This window comes from Chlorocebus sabaeus, chromosome 23 (assembly GCF_047675955.1).
Source record: "Chlorocebus sabaeus isolate Y175 chromosome 23, mChlSab1.0.hap1, whole genome shotgun sequence".
Lineage (NCBI taxonomy): Eukaryota > Metazoa > Chordata > Mammalia > Primates > Cercopithecidae > Chlorocebus > Chlorocebus sabaeus.
Genome location: NC_132926.1, coordinates 56,831,867 through 56,851,551, shown reverse-complemented (window position 1 = coordinate 56,851,551; position 19,685 = coordinate 56,831,867). Strand labels below are relative to the sequence as shown.

Sequence of the window (19,685 nt, the reverse complement as noted above, 5' to 3'; positions counted from 1 at the left end):
GCTCCAGGACAGACCACAGAGTTGGCAAAGTCAAGCTTTGATAACCTTACGTTTCTTCCTCTATCCCATATCACAACGGGTCAATGCAAAAGTCTCTTTCTGCAGGTTCTTATTTAAAGTTGGCTATTTAATAAGACCCAGGAGACAGCTGGGAACCCAAGAATGAGCACTAGAATGAAAGACCTGTTTATTCCTCACTTTGCCACCAAGTGGTCTTATGATCAGAACCTTATTGTTAATTTTACCTTCATCCTAAATGGCCCTCTTCTGTGCTCCCACAGCAGGCTCACAAGCATACCTCTTTCATTATATCCCAAAGACTGTACTGACTATGCCATAGAGTCCTTCCAGAAGCACTTTTACTGTAAGATAAGTTTTTCTTTTTAAGGGTGAAACAGCCCTTGAGGTCACACGGGATTCATTGATAAAGGTGTATTGATAGATGGTGTGAATGATGTTTTAGCATCTTACCTTGTGACACAACAAACTAATATTTGTGGGTAATTGCCTTCTTCACTCATGTACCCTAGACCACTCCTTCCTTCCTTCCTTCCTTTTCTTTAATTCTTGTCAGAAAAATAGTTGCAATGTGAATCTAAGAAAATAAAGATGTGGAGTACACACAGCTTTGCTTCAGATTCTCTGGACTAAAGACTAACACTCATCTAGATGCCAAAGATCCCATCAATCACCACATTTTTTAGACTTCTAACTGCTAAGAAATATTTTGGATCTTCAGAATAGGTGTCCTTTGGGGGAAAGAAAGGGATAGATACTTTTTTGTTGACCTGTGCTACTTAAGTCTATAAACGATGAAAGGGAAAAATTTGAAAACTGTTACTATAGTAGAACAGTATGTCTATTCCTTTCATCTTCTGTTCTGTACATCTTCCCTCTGTTAAAATAAGATTTGGCATAACAAATAATCAAAGTCATGCTCTTAGAGACAGTTAGTAATGGTAAGAAAAATATTTCTGGCCAGGCATGGTGGCTCACACCTGTAATCCCAGCACTTTGGGAGGCAGAGACAGGCAGATCACCTGAGGTCAGGAGTTCAAGACCAGCTTGGCCAACATGGTGAAAGCCCGTCTCTACTAAAAATACATCCAAGTATGGTGGTGGGCACCTATAATACCAGCTACTAGGGAGGCTGAAGCAGGAGAATTGCTTGAATCTGGGATGTGGAGGTTGCAGTGAGACAAGATCGTGCCATTGCACTCTAGCCTGGGCAATAAAAGTGAAGTTCCATCTCAAAAAGAGAAAAAAGAAAAGAAAAGAAAAATGTTTCTGTCTTTTAGAAGCTGCACTCTCAATACCAAGTACACTTTCAGAAAAGAGGACTGGAGAAATCTGAGTTCATCATCCCAGGACCCTGGAAATAGTGTAGGGTTAGGGTAAGTGCAGAGTTATAGGAGAAATCTTAACAAAGACATGGAACAAGAAGAGGAAAGAGAGTAAGAGAGCAAAGAAATCCATCATTGTTTCTCACAGGATGGCTTTGTTTGGATTAAAGACTGCCAGGCTGGACAAAGCCAGTAAACGTACTGCAGTGTTTTCTAGTCTACATGTATGTTTGTGAATGGCTAATAGCAAGATGACTATTATTAGACTGTTCCTATATACTCTTGCAAACTTTGTGGTGCACAATGGACAATGTGTAATAAGAAATAATCCATTAAGTGAGAAGAATGGAAAATGTATTTGTAGCTGCTTAACCTAATGAAAGGATAGAATATTAAAATCCATTAATTATCTTGGAAAAAAGCATACCATGGGCTAAAATCAATGAATTTAAAAACAGAAAATCGATAGAGAAAATCAGCAAAACCAAAAGCTGGTTTTTTGAAAAGACCAATGAAATCAATAAATCTCTAGTCTGGCCAAGAAAAAAGAGGGAAGACCCAAATTACTAATATCAGAAATAAAAGAGGGGACACCACTCCAGATCCTGTGGACATTAGAGGAATTATAAAGGAATACCATAAATAACCATGTCTATAAACTCCATCACCTAAGTGAAATGTACAAATTCCTTGAAAGACACAATCTGCCAAAACTCACACAAGAAAGAATAGGCAGTCTGAGTAGGCCTGTACCTATTAAAGAAATTGAATCAATAATTAATAACCTTTCAAAGAAAGCACAACGTCCAGATGGATTTAGTGGTGTATTCTATGAAACCTTTAAGGAAGAAATTATCCTAATTATCTATAATGTCTTCCAGAAGATACAAGGAGAGGGAATATATCCTAACTCTTTCTAAGATCCAGATTAATACCAAAACCAGACAAAGACACTGTAAGAAAATAACCCGGGAGAAGGGCCAAGATGGTAGAATAGAAACAGCTCTGGTCTGCAGCTCCCAGCAAGACCAATGCAGAAGGTGGATGATTTCTGCATTTCCAACTGAGGTACCTAGTTCATCTCATTGCAACTGGTTAGGCAGTGTGTGCAACCCACCGAGAGTGAACAGAAGCAGGGTGGGGCATTCTTTCACCTGGGAAGTGCACAGAGCTGGGGGACTTCCCCTTCCCCAAGCCAAGGGAAGCAGTGAGGGACTGTGCTACCTGCCCTGGGGTACTATGCTTTTTCCATGGATTTTTGCAATCTGTGGCTCAGGAAATTCCCTCATGAGCCTACACCACCAGGCCCCTGGGTTTCAAGTATAAAACTGAGTGGCTGTTAGGCAGGCACTGAGCTGTAGGGTTTTTTTTTTTTTTTTTTCCCATACTCGAGTAGCACCCAGAACTCCAGTGAGACAGGAGAATCATCCACTCCCTTGGAAAGGGGGCTGAAGCCAGGGAGCCAAGAGGTCTCACTCAACATGTCTCACTCCCATGGAGTCCAACAAGCTAAGAACCACTGGTTTGAAATTCTCATTGCCAGCATAACAGTCTGGAGTTGGCCTTAGTTTGGTGTGGGAAGGGGTGACCACCATTACTGTGACTTTAGTAGGTGGTTTTCCCCTGACAGTGCTAAGAAGACTGGGAGATTGGGGCTGGGTGGAGCTCAGCACAGTGCAGCAAAGTAGCTGTGCCAGACTGCCTCTCTAGATTCCTCCTCACTGGGCAGGGCATCTCTGAAGGAAACCCAGCAGCTCCAGTCAGGGGCTTACAGACAAAACTCTCATCTCCCTGGGACAGAGCACCTAGCGGGAGGGGCATCTGTGGTCACAGCTTCAGTCAGACTTAATCTTTCCTGCCTGCTGGCTCTGAAGAGTGGCTTATCCTGACCAGAGGGATTCTCTCTGCACTGCACACCAGCTCTACTAAGGGACAGACTGCTTCCTCAAGCGGGTTCCTGACACCCCCATGCCTCCTGACTGGGAGAGATGCCCCAACAGGTATTGACAGACACCTCATACAGGAGACCTCTGGCTGGCATCAGGCCAGTGCCCCTCTGGGATGAAGCCTTAAAGATAAAAAGTAGATAAATCCTTGAAGATGAGGAAAAAAACAGCACAAAAAAGCTGAAAATTCCAAAAGCCAGAATGCCTTTTCTCCTCTAAATGATCACAACTCCTCTCCAGCAAGGGCATGAAACTGGAGGGAGAGTAAGATTGATGAATTGATAGAAGTAGGTTTCAGGAGGTGGGTAATAACTCCTCTGAGGTAAAGGAGCATGTTCTAACCCAATGCAAAGAAGGTAAAAACGTTGATAAAAGGCTACAGGAGTTGTTAACCAGAATAACCAGTTTAGAAAGGAACATAAATGACCTGATAGAGCTGAAAAACACGGTACAAAAACTTCGTGAAGCATACACAAATATCGATAGCCAAATCAATCAAGCAGTAGAAAGGACATCAGAGTTTGAAGACCATCCTGCTGAAATAAGGCATGCAGACAAGATTAGAGAAAAAAGAATGAAAAGGAACAAATAAAGCCTCCAAGAAATATGGTACTATGTGAAAAGACTGAACCTACGATTGATTGGAGTACCTGAAACAGATGAGAATGGAACCAAACTGGAAAACACACTTCAGGATATTATCCAGGAGAACTTCCCAACCTAGCAAGACAGGCCAAATTCAAATTCAGGAAATACAGAGAACACCACGAAGATACTCCACAAGAAAATCAACCCCAAGACACATAATCATTAGATTCTCCATGGTCAAAATGAAGAAAAAATGCTAAGGGCAGCCGGATAGTAAGGCCAGGTCACCTACAAAGGGAAGCCCATCAGACTAACAGTGGATCTCTCAGCAGAAACCCTACAAGCCAGAAGAGAGAGGGGGCCAATATTTGACATTGTTAAAGCAGAGAATTTTCAACCCAGAATTTCATATCCAGCCAAATTAGGCTTCATGAGCAAAGCAGAAATACAATCATTTCTATATAAGCAAATGCTGAGGGATTTCATCAACACCAGGCCTGCCTTGCAAGAGCTCCTGAGGGAAGTACTAAATATGGAAAGGAAAAACAGGTACCAGATACTGTAAAAACACACCAAAATATAAAGACCAGTGACATTATGAAGGAACTGCATCAACTAATGTGCAAAATAACCAGATAGCATCATTATGACAGGATCAAATTCACACATAACAATATTAACCTTAAATGTAAATGGACTAAATGCCCAAATTAAGAGACTGGGAAATTGGATAAAGAGCCAAGACCCATTGGTATGCTGTATTCAGGAGTCCTATCTCACATGCAAAGACACACATAGGCTCAAAATAAAAGGATGGAGAAAATTTACCAAGCAAATGGAAGCCAAAAAAAGTAGGGTTTGCAATCCTAGTCTCTGATAAAACAGACTTTAAGCCAACACAGATTTAAAAAGGGACAAAGAAGGGCATTACATAATGGTAAAGGAATCAATGAAACAAGAAGAGCTAACTATGCTAAATATATATGCACCCAATAGAGGAGCATCCAGATTCATAAAACAAGTTCTTAGAGACCTATTAAGAGACTTAGACTCCCACACAATAATAATGGGAGATTCTAGCACCACTGTAAATATTAGACAGATCAATGAGACAGAAAATTAACAAGGATATTCAGGACTTAAACTCAACTCTTGATCAAGTGTACCTAATAGACATCTACAGAACTCTCCATCCCAAATCAACAGAATATACATTCTTCTCAGTGTCACATGGCACTTAGTCTAAAATCAACCACACAATTGGAAGCAAAACACTCCTCAGCAAATGCAAAAGAACAGAATCATAATAAACAGTCTTTCAGACCACAGTGCAATCAAATTAGAACTCAGGGTTAAGAAACTCACTTAAAACCACACATCTACATGGAAATTGAACAACCTGCTCCTGAATGAATCGTGGGTAAATAAAGAAATTAAGGCAGAAATCAAGATGCTCTTTGAAACCAATGAGAATAAAGAAACAATGTACCAGAATCTCTGGGACAGAGCTAAAGCAGTGTTAAGAGGGAAATTTATAGCACTGAATGCCCACATCAGAAAGCTGGAAAGATTTCAAATTGACACCATAACATCACAATTAAAAGAACCAGAGAAGCAAGAGCATACTAACCTAAAAGCTACCAGAAGACAAGAAATAACTAAACTCAGAGCAGAACTGAAGGACATAGAGACACCAAAAACCCTTCAAAAAATCAGTGAATCCAGGAACTGGTTTTTCGAAGAAATTAACAAAATAGATAGACTGCTAGCTAGACTAATAAAGAAGAAAGGAGAGAAGAATCAAATAGATAATAAAAAATGATGAAAGAGATATCACCACTGACCCCACAGAAATACAAACTACCAAGCAGAATATTATAAACACCCTTACACAATAAACTAGAAAATCTAGAAGAAACGGGTAAATTCCTGGACACATACATCCTCCCAAGACTAAACCAGGAAAAAGTTGAATCCCTGAATTGACAAATAACAAGTTCTAAAATTGAGGGAGTAATTAATAGCCTACCAACCAAAAAAAAAAAAAAAAAAAAACTCAGGACCACATGGATTCACAGCCGAATTCTACCAGAGGTACAAAGACGAGCTGGTACCATTCCTTCTGAAACTATTCCCAACAATTGAAAAGGGGGGACTCCTCCCTAACTCATTTTATGAGGCCTGCATCATTCTTACCAAAACCTGTTAGAGACACAACAAAAAAAGAAAACTTCAGGCCAATATCCTTGATGAACACTAATGCAAAAATTCTCAATAAAATACTGCCAAACCAAATCCAGCAGTACATCAAAAAGGTTATCCAACACGATCAAGTTTGCTTCATCCCTGGGATGCAAGGCTGGTTCAACATATACAAATCAATAAACATAACCCAACACATAACATCAGTCATAACAGAACTGATGACAAAAACCACATGATTATCTCCATAGATGCAGAAAAAGCCTTTGATAAAATTCAATATCTCTTTATGTTAAATACTCTCAATAAATTAGGTATTGATGGAACATATCTCAAAATAATAAGAGCTATTTATGACCAACCCATAGCCAATATCATACTGAATGAGCAAAAGCTGGAAGCATTCCCTTTGAAAACCAGCTCAAGACATGCCCTCTCTCACCACTCCTATTCAACATAGTATTGAAAGTTCTCACCAGGGCAATGAGGCAAGAGAAAGAAAGAAAGTCAGCGTATTCAAATAGGAATAGAAGAAGTCAAATTGTCTCTGTTTGCAGATGACATAATTGTATATATAGGTATCCCCATCGTGTCACTGCCAAAACTCCTTAAGCTGATAAGCAACTTCAGCATAGTCTCAGGATACAAAATCACTATGCAAAAATCACAAGCATTCCTGTACACCAACAAGACAAGCAGACAGCCAAATCATGAATGAACTCTCATTCACAATTGTTACAAAGAGAATAAAATACCCAGGAATACAACTGACAAGAGATGCGAAGGACCACTTCAAGGAGAACTACAAATCACTGCTCAAGGAAATAAGAGAGGACACAAACAAATGGGAAAACAATCCATCCTCTTGGACAGGAAGAATCAATATCATGAAAATGGCCATATTGCCCAAAGTAATTTACAGATACAATGCTATTTCCATCAAGCTACCACTGACATTCTTCACAGAATTAGAAAAAACTATTTTAAATTTCATATGGAACCAAAAAAGAGCCCATATAGCCAAGACAATGCTAAGCAAAATGAACAAAGCTGGAAGCATCACGCTACCTAACTTCAAACTATATTACAAGGCTACAGTAACCAAAACCGCATGGTACTGGTACCAAAACAGACATAATAGACCAATGGAACAGAACAGGCACCTCCGAAATACCACCACACATCTACAACCATCTGATCTTCAACAAACCCGACAAAAACAAGCAACGGGGAAAGGATTCCCTATTTAATAATTGGTGCTGGGAAAACTGGCTAGCCATATGCAGAAATCTGAAACTGGACCCCTTCCTTATGCTTTATATCAAAATACCTCAAGATGGATTAAAGACTTAAATGTAAAACCCAAAACCATAAAAACCCTGGAAGAAAACCTAGGCAATACCATTCAGGACATAGGCATGGGCAAAGACTTCATGACAAAAACATCAAAAGCAATTTCAACAAAAGCCAAAATCGACAAATAGGTTCTAATTAAACTAAAGAGCTTCTGCACAGTAAAAGAAACTATCATCAGAGTGAACAGGCAACCTACAGAATGGGAGAAAAGTTTTGCAATCTACTCACCTGACAAAGGTCTAATATCCAGAATTTACAGGAAACTTAAACAAATTTACAAGGAAAAAACCATCAAAAAGTGGGCAAAGGATACAAACAAAAGAAGACATTTATGTGGCCAACAAACATATGAAAAAAAGCTCATCATCACTGGTCATTAGAGAAATGCAAATCAAAACCACTATGAGACACCATCTCATGCCAGTCAGAATGACGATTATTAAAAAGTTAAGAAACAATAGATACTGGTGAGGCTGTGGAGAAATAGGAATGCTTTTACACTGTTGGTGGGAATGTAAATTAGTTCAACCCTTGTGGAAGACAGCGTGGTGACTCCTCAAGGATCTCGAAACAGAAATACCTTGACCAGCAATCCCATTACTGAGTACATACCCTAAGAAATATAGATCATTCTGAGGACACATGCACATGTATGTTTATTGCAGCACTATTTACAATAGCAAAGATATAGAACCAAACCAAATGCCCATCAATGATAGTGGGATAAAGAAAATGTGGTACATATATACATTATGATACTATACAGCCATAAAAAAGGATGAGTTCATGTCCTTTGCAGGGACATGGATGAAGCTGGAAGCCATCATCCTCAGCATACTAATGCAGGAACAGAAAACCAAACACTGCATGTACTCACTCATAATTGGGATTTGAACGATAAGAACACATGGACACAGGGAGGGGAACAACACATACTAGGTCCTGTTGGGGAGTTGGAGGGAAGTGGGGGAGAGCATTAGAACAAATACCCAATGCATGCAGGGCTTAAAACCTAGATGATGGTTTGGTAGGTGCAACAAACCACCATGGCACATGTATACCTATGTAACAAACCTGCATGTTCTGCACATGTATCCCAGAATGTAAAGTAAAATAAAAATAAAAACAAACTTTTAATTAAAAAAAAGAGAAAATAACCGTACAGACCAATATCTTTTGTGTACATAGATACAAAATTCTCAACAAAATATTAGCAAATTGAACCCACCAAGGTGAAAAAAAAAAAAAATTATACACCCCAATCAAGTGTGATTTATTCCAAGTATGCAAGGCTGATTCAACATTCAAAAATCAATTAACATAGATTAATCACATCAAGAGGTCAAAGAAGAAAGATTATATGAACATATCAACAGATGCAGAAAAATTATTTGACAAAGTTCAATAACCTTCATGATACAATCTCTTACCAAATTAGGAATAGAGAGAATTTCCTCAACTGAATAACACCTACAAAAAACCACCTACAGCTAACATGCTTGATGGTGAGAAATCCAATGCTTTCCCTCTAATATCACGAACAAGTTGAGAAGGTCCCCTCTCACCACTGCTTTTCAACATTGTACTGGAAATTCCTAGCTAATGCAATAAGACAGGAAAGTGAAATAAAGACATATAGATTGGAATGGAATAAGTAAGTCTATCTTTGTTTACAGATAAGATTTGTCTATAGAGGTAATCCAAAAGATATGACAACAACAACAACCACCCCCAAATCCAAAACAAAAATAAAAATCTCTTCTGGAATGAATAAGTAATTCTAACAAGGCTGCAGGATATAGGGTTAATATACAAGAGACAATTGCTTTTCTATATACCAGCAATAAACTAAAGGAAATTCAAAATTAAAAATACATTACCATTTACAACACCCCCCCCAAAGTAACATACTTTGGTATAACCCAATATGTACAAATTCTATTTGAAGGAAACAATAAAACTCTCTGAAAGGTATCAAGGAACTAACTAAATGGAAAGCTATTCCATGTTCATGGAGAGAAAGATTTAATATTGTCAGGATGCCAGTCTTCCCAACTTGATCTACAGATTCAGTGTAATCACAATCAAAATCACAACAAATTATTTTTTAGAAATAATCAAACTGATTCTAAACTTTATATGGAGAGGCAAAAGACCCAAAATAACCAAATCGATAATGAAGGAGAGGAACAAAGTCAGAGGACTAACACTAATTGACTTCTAGTCTTACTAGAAAGCTACAATAATCAAGTTGGTGTTGTATTGCCAAAAGAATAGATACTGGGGGAATTCAGATACCAGTGGAAATACAGAAATTGAGATATCACTGGAGTTTTTTTTTGAAAAAACATTTTTATATGGGTTTGAATCACATAAAAGTGTGAAGTATTCAAATATTAAATTTATGAAAAATGGTGAAAAATATAAACTCTTTGATTACAAATACTAAGGAATGGACCTAATTGTATATCAAGTTTTTCTGTAAACATACAGGGAAAATGATGCATTTAAGTTACTTTTCCTATAATATTACATAAATCCTTAGTGAAGTATGACCATAGGACAAGAACCACACAATCAAATCTTGCACCTTACTTTGTAGTTTAGGTATTATTAATGGTGTTTATATTGCACTGGTGCAATGTGTAAATACATTAATGTTGCTAGAAACCAGAGTGTCTGCTGTGGAAGCAGAAACAAATATAAAACAGGGAATGTGAAGCAGAATCTGTGGTGGTAGACTTGAATTAGAGGCATCTATATGAGTACTTATAAACTTCTGATTTAAACATTTTATAGTAATTTTAAAGTTTTATGCCATTTGCTTCTTTGCTTGAAATTCAGGAACATATTCCCCTACCTCCTAGCTTCCCACCCTGATGCAGTTCTGTCTACTAAAATGGAGTCAGTTACACCCAGGAGTCAGTTACCTGGAGTCAGTTACACCCAGGTAGCCATGAGCACACTTAGAACCCAGATCTTGGGCCAGGAGTGGCTCATGCCTGTAATCCCAGCACTTTGGGAGGCCAAGGGGGGCGGATGGCCTGAACTCAGGAGTTTGCGACCAGCCTGGGCAGCACGGTGAAACCCCGTGTTTACTAAAATACAAAAAATTAGCCGGGCGTGGCAGTGCGTGCCTGTAGTCCCAGCTGCTTGGGAGGCTGAGGTAGGAGAATTGCTTGAACCCAGGAGGCAGAGGTTGCAGTGAGCCGAGATCGTGCCACTGCATTCCAGCCATTCCAGCCCGGGCAACAGAGAGACTCCATCTCAAAACAAAACAAAACAACAAAACCCCCAGATCTTCATTACTAAATAGCACTGTCTACTAAAGGAACCAGGATTTTTGGGGAAAGGTGGATTCTTCCAGGGGCAGGGAATGTACGTGGTAAGCCTCAGACACCATGTGCAAGAAATCAAGGAAGTGATCAAATCCAAATGGGGCTGAATCAAAAGAATAAAAAGGCTAGCTTGAAGGCTTCCACTAGGAAAATTATATACAATTTGGCATGTAAATAATAATATTAACAACAATGGATTAAAATCCCAAGAAATCATAGTGAAAGAGCGAGAGAGAGAGAAGGGAAAAGATTTTTCTATACAGATGCATGCCAGAAAATAAATCTAAAATAAATGATAGAATTAGAAAGTCACCATTTTACGTGACCCCAGGGTAATAAGTAAGGTCAGGCAAAGATTATCAATAGATAATAATACTGTTGGATGAATATTACTAAGGAATAAGATAGTCATGCAATCTCAAGTATCATTTGTCAATTACTTATTAACTACAAAGAGAACATTTTACCTTGTTATAGAGACATCTGGCAGTCACCAGCTGAACAAAATGGTCAAACTTTGCACTACCATCATGGGACAGCCTGACATATGTGCCTCTTGAGATAACGTAATAGAAAGAACACAATCTAATTCTGTAATGATCCAGGCAAAAATTTTTATCCTGAGTCTCATCATGAGGAATACATGAAACTAATCCAAAGTGTGTGATATATTCTTTATGATAACTACCTGGAATCTTCAAAAACTGTTCTAAAATCTCAGAAGGTAAAGGCAGTGTTATAGATCAAAAGTCAGTAAACGTTTTTCTATAAAGGGCAGATAGCAAATGTTTCATGCTTTGTGGGTCACATAGAAGTCTCTCTTGTATATTCTCCTTTCTTTCTTCTTTGTTTTTGTCCTTGTAGTTTGGCTTTACAACTCTTAAGAAATGTAAAGATCCTTCTTTGCTTGAGATATAAGAACAGGCCATGCAGGATTGGTCTGTGGGCCACAGTTTACTTACTAACTGTTGTCCTAAGGTAAAAGAAAATGACAAGACATAACAACCAAATGTAATTTGTGAACCTTGATTGGGTCCTAGATTAAAAAACAAAACACCTATGAAAGTCATTTTTGAACTAGCAGGAGAAATTCAAATGTGTTCTGTATATTAGAAGGTATTTTTGAATTATTGCTTCTTTTTTATATGATCATAGTGTTGTGATTATACTGGAAGATGTCCTTCTTAAGCAATGCCTGCCAAAATATTCTGAAGGGAAGCATCATAATGGCCACAATTTACTTTGAAATGTTTCAGGGAAGAAAATAGAAATAAAAGATACTAGGAGTCAGTAAGTGTTCTTAAATGATTGAATGGATGTACATCCAATTTACCCATTCTTTTGCAAATATACTTGGAGAGCTAAAAGATCATAAAAAATCAATTGCCAGATTCTATGCAGAAATGGATGAAATCAAACCTTTGGAATTGAGTTTAGATTTGATTTATTAGTATGTGAAGATTTGGGTCATACTTGAATGGTCAGAGAGGAAGAAAAAATTGATTAGTTTTAGAGTAAAAAGGAGGTATTAAGAGAAATCATAATGACAAATTATTTTTTGAGTTTCAAATCAGAATGCTGGATCTATAAATTCCACAGAGACTATTACTCAAACGTGTTCATTTTGCAGATAAGGAAACCACTGCCTAGACAGCGTTTGTTGTGTGTCAAAATTTATCAAACAGCTAATGTAAGAACAGGGACTATAATGTACAGTATATCTGTCTTTTCCCTATACTATAGCTACTTAATATAGCTCAAAGTTATATATGTGATAAAGCCCTCATTCACCTTAATTTATAAGATTAGCTTTCCTAGCAGTCCCTTCAAATACAGCAAACTGTTCAATCGGTTATTGTTGTTTTTTTTCTATTTGTGACTATCACTAGATAAAGACAGAATAAATAACAAGTTGAATAATTTACTAATTTGCTGGAAATTATCCAGTAAATTCAGGCTATGTGTGCAAACGTTAGGGCAAAAGTGTTGTTAAATATACAGCCTTCTGCCTCTCAAGTAAACAAAACAAAGCAAACTCAGAGGGCACTCAACATTGTGAGGTTAGAGAAAAGAACTCTGGTATTGTTTGTGATTTACATTGTAAAGCACAGAAGTACTTAGAGAGGAGATCTATTTGCAAAAATCTGGTTATCTTACAGAGGCTCCTCCCTAGGTCAGAACAGCTTTTCCTTGCTGTCACAATGAAAGTGGAACTTGATGGCATCTGATGAATGATTTAAAGATATCACATTCAAAGCTAAGGGGAATAAGAGGTAGGATCCTGGGAGAGGGAGGAATTAGAGGGATATGAGGTACAGAAAATCCACAGTAGAAAGAAACTCAGCAGAGAAGATGTGAAGTGGAGGAGTTTTCCTCCCTTCCAGAGACAAGAGGGATGATTTTATGGTTTGCTTTGAGAGATAGAGTGAAGAATCCAGGTGCTTTGAAGATTCACTTCATTTGATGGATGTGAATTCCCTACAGTTTTATATTCAAAATTACGTCTTAATTTTTTTAACAAAGTAATTGTGGGGATTTGTGTGTTGATAGTACCCTTAAATCTCTAGTAGTTAGAATTAGTAAAGTTCTAATTATCTTACATTGGAGTTTTACATCCAAGGACATCTCTATTAAAAGGAGGTTTCTGTGTGGTCTGTTGTGGAGATGGCTTTGATGTCTTTACCAAAAGGTATCTTTTTACTGTAAAAAGAATGGAGCAGTGGCTGCCCGTGGCTGCCTTCAGTGTGAGAATGTGCTGGAATATTTTATTGTTGGGTTGGCATTGAAGTTCTGCTGTGAAATGATTTTTATGAATGCTATTCCCTGGGAGGCTCACAGAACTGAGAATTTCATGTCATGAGGCCATGATCCCAGGGAGCAGAAATCAAATAAATAAAGGTCTTGGGGAATTATGGTCTATGGGATATATTTTCTTCTCAAAATGAGTCCATAGTTCACTTTGATGGTAAGTTTAAATGGATCATACGAGAGCAGAAAAATACATCTATCTTTAAGTGGTAACAAACTTCCATTTAAGAATTTCCCCCATAAAAATAATGCCTGAGGTCTAAAATTCAAGAAAAAACATAAGACAAGAAAAGAGAATAGTTATTATCATAGAGGAAGAGGGTTTAGTATACAGCTTTAAAGCTTTTGATTTAATGATATTTATATTTACAAAATGGAAAGTGGCAATTTGGAGCATCGTGTTCTATAAGGTTATATACTTGAGGGTTCTTTTCTAACAGCCGTATTAAAAGGGTTTCTCCTTAAGGAGAAGTAGGTTAATTTCAAGAAAGAAGAGCCAAAAATAGGTTGCCTATAGCTGAAGACCAAGGAACCAACTTTAACTTGAAGCAGAATGGAGAGAACTGCTGGTTATGTTCTGGATCAATGCAATCATCTGTATAGCAGAATAATTTGAAAAGATTTTTTAAAATATGAATTATTACATCCTGACCCCACAAAAAATCTGAGCAAATGTTTAGTAGGTCCAGCTCAAGGAAACTGTATCATTATCTTCTAGGAAGTGTTAGGGAGGATGTTTTAGAACACTGTGGGAGAACAATAATTAACAAAAGCTTCATATTCAAATATGAGACACAGACCTCCTTCAAACATTCCTATTCTGAAAGACTATTAGGCTGACTTATCCATTGATAATGAAAATGATTTGGACAACTTTTGTAATATGGATTAAAACTCTAAGAAATTGAGACCGTTTGTAGTCATTAGCAGAACCCAAGTCACTGAAATATAAGCGTAATACATACCAGATTTTTCAATCTGTAGTAAAAGGAAAAGAAAGTTTTGGAGTAAGTTTTTCCTGCCAGAGTGTTATGAGAGTCAAATGATGTATTTGGTAGGAGAACACTGAAAAACTCTATATAAATATTAGAAAAAAATAATGCCAAGCACTAGTGAATGCCCAATGTATGTGTTTTTAATGGATTTTAAGCATTTAAAATTGTCTGCTTGTAATTTTTCCATCCTATTGTATAGATAGTCTACAAATCCACTATTAAAATGAGGTAAATAATAGCAAACACAAACACTGCGGATCATGATGTTGAATGCCATTATTCAAGTCAATCAAGAATATTATGGTAGAGCTAATAAACTAGGATAATGATAAAATATACGGGTTGATACAATTCTATATGTCTCTTTTAAGAAATGACTCTTTATAATACATCTTAAATTCAGATTGCAGGTTCCTGTCTAGCATGTAAGGCGATAATTTTGGAGCCTTCAGTATCAAAAATAGGAAGACCAAAACAATGACTACCCTAAGAATAATAATGACTATATGAAGTCAATACAAAATGGTTTACCTGCTTTAGCTCCTTCCATTCCCACAGTTTTGTGGGTAAATTTTTTTTTCATTAAAAGCAAGGCTAAGTAACTTGCCCAAGGTCATGCAGATAATAGCTAACAGAGTTAATGCTAATTCCACTCAGTAATCTTAATCAGCACTCTAGCATTGTAGCTCAAATTAGAGAAAACACTCTTCTCTTTTCTATGTCGCCGTGGGGTGGTCACTAAATTTGACATGTCAACTACCTCTGGTTCAGTGCTGCTTTGAGGGGACAGTGAGTCTTTGGGGTCCCTTTGTATTCTGTTGACTGTGAGAGCAGGGACTAGGATTTCAGGGGACTTTGGTTTTACCACCCTCTTCCAGTAGGTAAATATTGGAGGTGGATAGGGAAAAGGAAAAGTTCAGATCCTTGCACAAGACAGATACATAGGTACGTCAGTCAGTTTGGCAACATGGGCTTCCAGAAATACCTTCAAAGTGGCTGAAGTGATTGGCTCCCTGTTCTATGTCCCACTTGCTGAATTGTGTGAATCCAGAGAATACATATGTGGACAAAAGAAATTGATTTCCTGATTCAAAGGAAGATGAACAAGACAGATGCTAAGGAATGTTCTCCCCATTTTTTCTGTAATTGAATATTTTAGTAAACTATCCAGAAGTATTTTTAAAAGTCTTCAGAATCAAAGACCCCACAAAAATATTTAAAGGAGTTCCAAGTAATTATATCAGTAATAAAATTATGATACAAAGTTTGGAGAGCAGGGTTGTGATTTACTGTAGTAGTTTCCAAAGAGATCCATCAAGTAAATTGGTAATACAAACAGCCAGATGCTTATCTAGAATTGTATTGTGAATTGACATTTATACAGAATATGTACTCACTTTTTTATTGAGATACTCTTGAAGTCCAATAGGAAATTGCAAGAGAGCAAGATTTAAAAAAACAACACCCAACAGACACAGCAACGTATTTTATTTTATCTCTGCTATGGATATTTTAACAGATACCTCAAGCTACTTAAACCTAAGCTTACCTCTCACTCAAGTTTCCTTCCATCTCTCACTTCACTTACCAACTTGCAAAGTTTCATCTCTTCTTCACTCCATTTAAAACTGGTTTGGACATTCAGTTTGAGAAAGAATGTACCAGACAATTAAGGAGATCATTCTTTTCCTGCCCTCTAAGATCTGCATCTATTCAGTCAAAAATAGTACTGGCAATTCTACATTCTGAAAGCCTCTCAAATCTATCCTTCCTTCTTCATCCTCATTGCCACTGGCTACTTAACTCAGGCCCCAAACACCATTGGCTTGGACTTTTATAACAGTCTTCTATGTTCCTCACTGCTTACATATGTTGAATTTATGTCTTAAATTGCTGCCCCACTTATTTTTCCAAAATCACATATCTAATCATTCTAGTTTCCTAGTTACAACACTTTAATGTACTCCCATGATCTAGAGGATAATCTTAACTTTTAAGCAAGGTATTTAGGCTTCTTTGCACTCTGTCAGTCTATAGTCCTCATCTTCTGTGGCTCTCTTCAACTACTTGTCCCCAAAAGCCCACTCCTTAGATAGCAACTGTGTTGGGCTGTGCATCTTTCTTGAAATTGGTGACTCTCAAAGTTAAGGGTGCATCAGAATGATGAAGAGAGCTGCTAAAACACATCCCCAGAACATCTGATTCAAGTGGCCTGAATTGGCCTGAGTCTGCATCTCTAACAAGTTTCCGTGTAGTGCTGAAGATGTTGGCTGGGGGACCACATTTTATGAATCACTTCTCTAAAGCAAGCCAGATTTTCTATCAGGTGACACCATTTGATTCAGCTCAAAAATCAGAGCTGAGTGTGGTGGCACAGCCTATAAAATCCCAGTACTTTGGGAGGCCGAAGCTGGTGAATCTTTTAAGCTCAAGAGTTTGAGACCAGCCTGGACAGTGTGGGGAAACTCCTCCTTTTGTACTTTTGACACAAAAGTACAAAAAAATTAGCCAGGTGTGGTGGCACGTACCTGTGGTCCCAGCTACTCAGGAGGCTGAGGTAGGAGGATCACTTGAGCGTGGGAGGCGGAGGTTGCAGTGAGCTGAGATCTCTCCACTGTACGCCACCTTGGGTGACAGAGTGAGACCCCGTCTCTCTCACACACACACACACACACACAAAAAAAAAAAAATGGTGTTTTTTTTTTTTTTTTGGTGGATCCTGTCTTGACCACTCCCTAAGTGAACATAGACCTTATTCTTAAATCTTCAAGCATTATTTATAATACACAAAGTTATGGTTTGTTAATCTAGCTGTCTTCTTCCTCTGAACTCCTTAAGGATAGAGAGTGTATTATATTCATTTTAATATTCTCAGACTTAGCACAGTAGAGAGGAACTAAATTTCCTTTGCTGAATGAATGTATATTGGCAGTATTATATCTGCATTCCTGACTGGGCCATTTTCCAGATGTAGAATTGGCCATGCTGTCTGTTAATTTTGAAAGCTACTGGTACATGTACTTCAGTGACCTTTTGATAACATTTCACATCGCATAACAATTCACTAAAGGGAATTTCAAAGTAATTCTAATCTTACATTCTAATGAACAAAGGAAACATACATGACAGGTAGTCAGAAATCAGTCTGATTCAATACAACATGAAACAAAAGACTTTAAAATTATGCTGGAAGTTTTATGGGCCCCTGTCTAACATCATTTATTTGCTAAAGGTGTGGCTACCTGATGAAAACATAACTGGGATATTGTGTCAGTTAAGTGAAAAGCATCAGGTGAATGAAAAAGCAGTCAGAACAGTGGCTTGGCAATGTGTTGACTGTGGCTGATTTATTGTTTCACCTTCCACTGGTTTTTCTTTCATTGTGTCAACACAGTTTACAGGGCACATATGGATTTATATGATCCACAGAGATAAGGAAAGAATTCTTAGAGAAGGCTGAACTCTTTTCTTGCTTTTAACTCACAAAAGTCACTGGTTAGGCAACTGAGTGCCAAGTAAGGAGTCGGGGCCAAAAATCTTCTATTTGATTGTGTATGTAATAACTGGAACTCTTGCTCACATTTTCAGAATAACATTTCACAACACACACAGCACGACCCAGAGGTATGAAAGAGTGGGACAGTTCCTGGAATGCTGACTGGAATGGACTAGGGGTGGGAGATGGAACTGGGTAGGAAAGCTGGTTCCAAATTGTGAGTGGCCTTGCGTGTCATGCCAAGGAGTCTGAATTTGATTCTGCAGGCATTTGGAAGCCACTGACCTAATTCCAGTTTGAGAATTAGAGAAGCTAGGAGCAGAAAGACTAATTATAAGGCTGCTGCAAAAGATTGGGACTTGAGCTAATGCAGGGAATTGAGGATGGTCAGAGAAAGAATTTATAAAACTTAATGACCATGTTAGTCAGGGTTTTCCAGAGACATAGAACAAATAGAATGTGTGTGTGTGTGTGTGTGTGTGGGGGGGGGGGGGGGTTGTGCGTGTGCGCATGCATGTGAATTGATTTACTTGATTATGGAGGATGGCAAGTCCAAAATTAGCAGGGTAGGCTAACAAACTGGACACCCAGGGAAGAGTTGATGTTGCAATTCAAACGTGAACTCAGTCAGCTGGCAGAATTTCTACTTTCCCCTCGGCAGTTCAGTCTGTTGTTATATTAAGGCTTTTTTTAACTGATTAATTGGGGCCCACCCATATTAGAAAAAGTAATCTGCTTTACTAAAAGCCCACAAATTTAAATGTCAGTCTCATCCAAAAAACACCCTCATAGAAACATCCAGAATAGTATCTGACCAAATATCTAGGGACTGTGACCCATCCCAACTGACACATAAAATTAAGCATCACAGTGACCAACTGGATGAAGGGCTTAAGAGTGAGGAAAATAAATAATAGATGACTCTGCAGTTTTTAGCCTGGATAAATCGAGTGAATGGTGATGCTTTTAACTAAGACAGGATTCCTGGGAAGAGGGTCAAATTTTGGTTAGAGAAGACTTTTTCTTATTCAAGAAGCATTTATTGATCATCAACCTTGCACCAAGCACTAAGTTAAATATTTCTTCTTTTGGTGTATGAGAAGGAATAAATACATAGAAAATACTGTATGAAGAGAAGCCATCGCATTTTGATTCAGCTGCGCTTTAGAGGCAGGGACACTAAAGCTCTGTAACTTGGACCAGCTGCTTAACCTGTCCTAGTTTCATCTGCATATATAGTACCTGGCACATAGCAGTTTATCAAGAAATATCTCCAGAATGCTTAGCTGTGTTTTTACTGTATTGGTTGTTGAAATTAATGTAGAATGCTAAACAAATATGAGACAGGTTTTCCCCTGGTACCATGACAGTCTCAGGGGACGTGGTTGCTGGGAGGGTACTAAGTGACTCTGTCTTCTGTTATAGTATGCTTTAGCTCCATAGTGGCTTGAAGCAGATAACTCCCAAAGGAACTGTTAGAACCAGAGAATAACTCAGGCACTGGTCTCATTAGGGTTTATTATTCACTTGTGTAAACAACATTTAAAATACCTAGTAGTGGATATATAATATTTTATTAAAGTTCATAAAAGTCATAAATGAATTTAAAATCT

At 37.9% G+C, this 19,685-nt stretch overlaps 1 long non-coding RNA gene across 1 annotated transcript in view; it reads left to right on the top strand.

Moving 5' to 3' along the window:
- LOC140709919 (uncharacterized) overlaps positions 1 to 19,685 on the top strand; it is a 335,514-nt gene that overhangs the window by 117,720 nt on the left and 198,109 nt on the right. Inside the window, exons 3-4 of the long non-coding RNA XR_012090699.1 lie at positions 575 to 744; positions 11,251 to 11,339. This is a non-coding gene — a long non-coding RNA (uncharacterized lncRNA). The remainder of the gene's footprint in view (positions 1 to 574; positions 745 to 11,250; positions 11,340 to 19,685) is intronic.